Source organism: Euleptes europaea, chromosome 9 (assembly GCF_029931775.1).
Source record: "Euleptes europaea isolate rEulEur1 chromosome 9, rEulEur1.hap1, whole genome shotgun sequence".
NCBI classification, from domain to species: domain Eukaryota; kingdom Metazoa; phylum Chordata; class Lepidosauria; order Squamata; family Sphaerodactylidae; genus Euleptes; species Euleptes europaea.
In genome coordinates, this window is record NC_079320.1 from 8321969 (window position 1) to 8328192 (window position 6224).

The following is a 6224-nucleotide window of genomic DNA, read 5'->3' on the forward strand; positions in this document are numbered from 1 at the left end:
TCCAAATTATCGGAGATGTTCAATATACCGCACTAAACTCAGAGCCATCCGTCAGCTTCTGGGCCTGAGAAACAAAGCCCAGTCAACATCCCTGGGAAAACGGCAGCCAGTGGGCGAGGAGGAGAAAGCAAGCACTGAAAAAGATTGGAACGAGAGCAAAGGTACTATTAACTAGCTGCTGGTTTGGAAATAGGAAACAGTTCCTTGCACAGATAAGGAACAAAAACTAGGAAGGAGACAGGATTTTGAAAGTCATGTAGCTACGTTCAAACATCCCACTTCAGGTTCATTTGCCCTTGCAAGAGTTTGCAAGTCTTTGGTCGTTTATGCATGGGAACTTTCACCCACGTTCGCCCCTGGCCTATCTCGGTTGTTTCTTGTAGTTATGCATGAGCTTTCCATCCATTAGAGATGACCCCGCTGCCAACCCTCCCAAATCCTGGGATTTCCTGTTCCTATTAACCCAATTCTTCCCTCTCTTCTGGGCTAAGCCCGGGGGAAATCTCTTTGCATAAGGCAAAGCGTGGGACATGCAAGTTTGGTTTCTCTCACAGCCAATTACAAAGCAGTGTGTAAAGAGGCGGGGATTCAAATGCTTCCTGCTTCCTGGGATCTCTTTCTGAGCAGAAGAAAGGCTTTTTACAACCGAGGCTTGGATTTCTCCCCCCCCTTCTTTCAGATTGCTCCATTTTTTGTTCTTAAAATGCTTTTTTATGCAGCAATTGGGGTTTTTTTTGGGGGGGGGATTTTCTCCCACAGTAAGCTCTACAAAGTAAACCAATTACAAAGCAGCGTTTAAAGGGCTGGGGACTTGATCTGAGCTTAGAGACTGCTGGTGCATAGATTCCCAACAGGAAAGTGTGGGTCCAGCAAGCAACGAGCCTCAGGTAAAATTCCCATGCATAAACGATCTTTGTGAATCATCTTTTCCACGTCGAATTTCTCCTCTTAAAAATGTGTTTCTTCCTGCCATTTTTGCATTAAAAAAGGATTTTCAATGTCACTAACCAAGAGCCAGGCCAACCCAAACCCACTCTATCACCGCTCGCACAAACCTGAAAACAGCAGCCCTTTTAAATCTGAAGGAAAACAAAAAGTCCCTGGGAAAGAAACTCCATTTCTTCTCCTCGGAGATGGGACTTTGGCCAGGCACAGCTGAAATACTGGGATACTTTCTAGGAAAAGTTGTAGCAGAATGGTTCATAGAATCCGCATTACAGACAGATGGCCACCTAGCCTCTGCTTAAAAACCTCCAGGGAAGGAGAGCTTACCACCTCCCGAGGAAGCCTGTTCCACTGAGGAACCACTCTGTTAGAAAATTCTTCCTGATGTCTAGATGGAAACTCTTCTAATTTAATTTTAACCCGCTGGTCCTAGTCCTGGTTTTCTGGGGCAGCAGAAAACAACTCGCCACCCTCCTCTCTATGAACATAAGAACATAAGAAAGGCCCTGCTGGATCAGACCAAGGCCCATCAAGTCCAGCAGTCTGTTCACACCGTGGCCAACCAGGTGCCTCTAGGAAGCCCTCAAACAAAACGACTGCAGCAGCACCATCCTGCCTGTGTTCCACCACACCCAAAATAATAGGCATGCTCCTCTGATACTAGAGAGAATAGGTATGCAGCATGACTAGTATCCATTCTAACTAACAGCCATGAATACCCCTTTCCTCCGTGAATATGTCCACTCCCCTCTTAAAGCCCTCCAAGCTGGCAGCCATCACCACATCCTGGGGCAGGGAGTTCCACAATTTAACTATGCGTTGTGTGAAAAAATACTTCCTTTTATCTGTTTTGAGTCTCTCACCCTCCAGCTTCAGCAGATGACCCCGTGTTCTAGTATTATGGGAGAAAAACTTCTCCCTGTCCACTCTCTCCAAACCATGCATAATTTTATAGACCTCTATCATGTCTTCCCTTAGCCGCCTTCTTTCCAAGCTAAACAGCCTTAAGCGTCTTAACCGCTCCCCATAGGACAGCTGCTCTAGTCCCCTAATCATTGTGGTTGCTCTTTTCTATGGCAGCCCTTCAAGTACTTGAAGATGGTTATCATATCACCTCTCAGTCTTCTCCTCTTCAGGCTAAACATACCCAGCTCCTTCAACCTTTCCTCATAGGACTTGGTCTCCAGACGCCTCACCATCTTTGTTACCCTCCTGACCAGGGCCCACCTTGCTTAGCTTCTGAAATTTGACCAGATTGGGCTAGCCTGGGCCATCCAGGTCAGGGCCAAGGAACTCCCCGACCTCCTTAGCAGGTCTCATGAACTGCTAAGTAAAATATTAGGGAAAAGAAGCACATTATTTTTTTTTAGGGGGGGGGAGTCCAAAATGCAGCCCCTACACATCCCTTCCAAGGCATGACATGCCACCTAAGCGGCCGTTGCCCCGCCGCTGTCTCCTGTTTTATTTCTGCCGATAACCAACGCAAACGGAAACTTCATCAAATTTCGTTATGGCTCATAAGGTTCATTAATGAGCATGGCATTTGTTTCTGCCTATCAGTAGCAAAATTTGTCAGCTGAGGAGCGCTAGTAATTTGCAGGAAATATATCCGTATGATGCATTCCCTCTTTTCTTTAATTGAAACAATTCGTTACTGGTTCGAAAACATTACAAACAACAACAATTGAGCACTGTACACGAAAGAGCAGGAGAAATATTCCATCAGCAATTTACAAAGTGCTGTAAGTTTTCCCTGGCTGGGATGGCCCAGGCTAGCCTGGTCTTGTCAAACCTCAGAAGCTAAGTTGAGTTGGCCCTGGTTGGTACTTGGCTGGGAGAGCATCTGCTTGGCATGCAGAAGGTCCCAGGTTCAATCCCCGTCATCTCCAGTTAAAGGGACTAGGCAGGTAGGTGATGTGAAAGACCTCAGCCTGAGACCGTGGAGAGGCACTGCTCTGAGCAGGCCATACTGAATTTGAATGACCAAGGGTCTGATTCAGTATAAGGCAGCTTAATGTGTTCATGTGACCATCAAGGGAGCCCAGGGTTGCTACGCAGAGGCCGGCAATGGCAAACCCACCTTTGAACATCTCTTGCCTTGACCTGGATGGCCCAGGCTAGCTTGATCTCATCAGATCTGGGAAGCTAAGCAGGATCGGCCCTGGTTGGTACTTGGATGGGAGACCACCAAGGGAACCCGAGGTTGCTACGCAGAGGCAGACAATGACATACCACCTCTGAACATAAACCGTATGGGGTCATCTTAACTTGACTGTGGCTTGACAGCACTTTCCACCACCGGTCCTCAAAAAGGCCCTGTGAAGCAGGCCAAGCGTGGAAGACAATATGTGTATGGAAAACAAAACTACTTTCACTCACGTTTGCCCCGGTCTGTCTCATTTGTTTCTTGGGGTTATGCATGAGTTTTCCATCCATAAGAGATGACCTCACTGCCAGCCCTCACAAATCCCAGGACTTCCCGTTCCTCTATTAACCCGATTCTTCCCTCTCCCCTGAGCTCAGCCCACTTGAAATCCCCATGCATAAGGCAAAGCGTGGGGGCACGGAAGCTTGGTTTCTCTCACAGCAAGAAGTACAGCCAAGTACAAAGCAGCATGTCAAGGGCTGGGGATTCAAATGCTTCCTGCTTCCTCTGAGTTCTTTCTGAGCAGAAGGCTTTTAAAAAGGCTTGCCTCCCTTCTCATTCCTTTCAGACAGCTCCATTTTTTGTTGTTGTTCTTAAGATGCTTTTTTATGCAGCAATTGGGTATCTGGGCGGGGGGAGACTTTTCTCTCATTACAGCCAATTACAAAGCAGCATTTAAAGGGGCAGGGACTCCAATGCTTCTTGATTCAAGCTTGGAGACTGCTGGTGCATAGACTCCCAAGAGGAAAATGTGGGTCCAGAAAGCAACGAACGTCAGGTAAAACTCCCATGCATAAACGACCACAGAATCAATGGGAGGAAGAATTGTATATGAAATATGCCTGGCTGCTATGCACACTCCCATCTTCTACAGGATGGTTTGTTGCCAGACGTCATCAGGGAAAGGTCAGATTTTTACATTGGCACACCTTACTTTTAAAAAGAAAGTAGTTGGAAACATCTTTGTACGGAAGAAGGGTAGTGTTACGAACATAAGAAAAGCCATGCAGGATCACACCAAGGCCCGTCAAGTCCAGCAGTCTGTTCACACAGAGGCCAACCAGGTGTCCCTCTCAAAATGCCCCGTTTTAATAATTCAATTTTTTAATTTTTGTCCAGTTTTTTCTCTAAGAAGCAGACCTTCCCACATCTCTGACGTGGGCAGGGCTTGGCCTTCAGATTCGCCGCTTGGTCAAGAAGTTGACTGGAAATCTTGGGTCAATCATCCCTCTCTCTTTTGGGCACACGTGAACACATATCAAACTGCTAGTGAATCAGACCCTTGGTCCATCACAGTCAGTATCATCTCCTCAGACCGGCAGCGGCTCTCCAGGGTCTCAGGTAGAGGTCTTTCACATCATTTACTACCTGGTCTTTTTTAAACTAGAGATGTTGGGGTTGAACCTGGGACCCTCTGCATGCCAAGCAGATGCTCTGCCACTGAGCCATGGTCCTGCTGCATGAACAAACCAGGAAGCAGAAACATTAAACATATATGAACATATGAAACTGCCCTATACTGAATTGGAACTTTGGTCCATCAAGGTCAGTATTGTCTACTCCAGGGGTGGGGAACCTCCAGCCCGCGGGCAGGATCCGGCCCACGAGATCATTTTGTCCGGCCCCTGGCCCGCCTGCCGAGGCTGGGAGCTGCACGGCCCACCTGCCGAGGCCGGGGAGCTCCATGGAGCTAGCTGTCGCTAGCCAGGCCCTCATCTCAGCACTTCGGGCTTCACTGGGAAGCCAGAGCGCCTGCGCACAAAGCTGAAGGTCCCCCGTCAGCCCTCCCCGTGCTCCGTTCCCCCGGCCGGCACGCTGCCGCGGGAGGGTCCCCCCCCCAGCCCTCCCCGTGCTCCATTCCCCCGGCCTGCGCGCTGCCGTGGGAGGGTTCCCGCCAGCCTCCCCGTGCTCCATTTCCCCAGCCTGCGCACTGCCGCGGGAGGGTCCACCCCTAGCCCTCCCCATGCTCCATTCCCCCAGCCTGTGCACTGCCGCGGGAGGGTCCTCCCCCCAGCCCTCCCCGTGCTCCATTCCCCTGGCCTGCGTGCTGCCCCGCTGCCACCAGAGGGTCCCCCCCAGCCCTCCCCGTGTATGTGTGTGTGTGTGAGATCCCCGGGCTGCTGGTGAGTGCATGTGTTTGTGTGTGTGTGGGGGAGAAACCTCCCATCCTCTCTTTCCTTCCTCCCTTCCCTTACTTTCCTTCCTTCCTTCCCTTTCTTTCTTTCTTTCTTTCTCTCTCCCTTCCCTTTCTTTCTTTCTTTCTTTCTTTCTTTCTTTCTTTCTTTCTCCCTTCCCTCTTTCGTTCTTTCTTGCAAATCTCCAGGTGGTGGCTGGAGATCTTGCAACCCTAGCCTCTTTCTCCCCCTCCCCCACACTGGGAGATCTATGCCTGGTATGGCCCCCGAACACTGTTATAAATGTGAAAATGGCCCTTGGCAGGAAAAAGGTTCCCCACCCCTGGTCTACTCAGACAGACAGCGGCTCTTTAGGGTCTCAGGTAGAGGTCTTTCACATCACCAATTCCTGAAGATGCTGGGGATTGGACCTGGGACCTTCTGCATGCCAAGCAGATGCTCCATCATTGGGTCATGGTCCTGCTGCATGAACAAACCAGGAAGCAGGAACATTGGATTCCACGGATCTGATCCACTAATGGCATCTTCTTTGGGTGTAAAGAGCCTTTTCCTGATGCAAGAGTCCTGAATAGAGGAATCATTCCAACTTGAACACACATGAAGCTGCCTTATACTGAATTAGACCCTTGGTCCATCAAAATCAGTATTGTCTACTCAGACCGGCAGCGGCTCTCCAGGGTCTCAGGCAGAGGTCTTTCACATCCCTTACTGCATGGTCCTTTCTAAACTGCAGATGCAAGGGATTGAACCTGGGACCTTCTGCAAGCCAACAGATGCTCTGCCACTGAGCCACGGCCCCTCCCAAACATGTAACAGACATGGACTAAACACATAATAGATAAATTCCCTGCATGAACTAATAGGTGGTTCTCCCGCAAACCTAAATTTATAACGGTTTGACAAAATTTGAGAACTTGTTTTATGTTAAACTAAGCATCGCCAGATGCAAAGAACCAACATGTAGCTTGTGGGTGATAAAAACTTCCCTGTAATGTCAC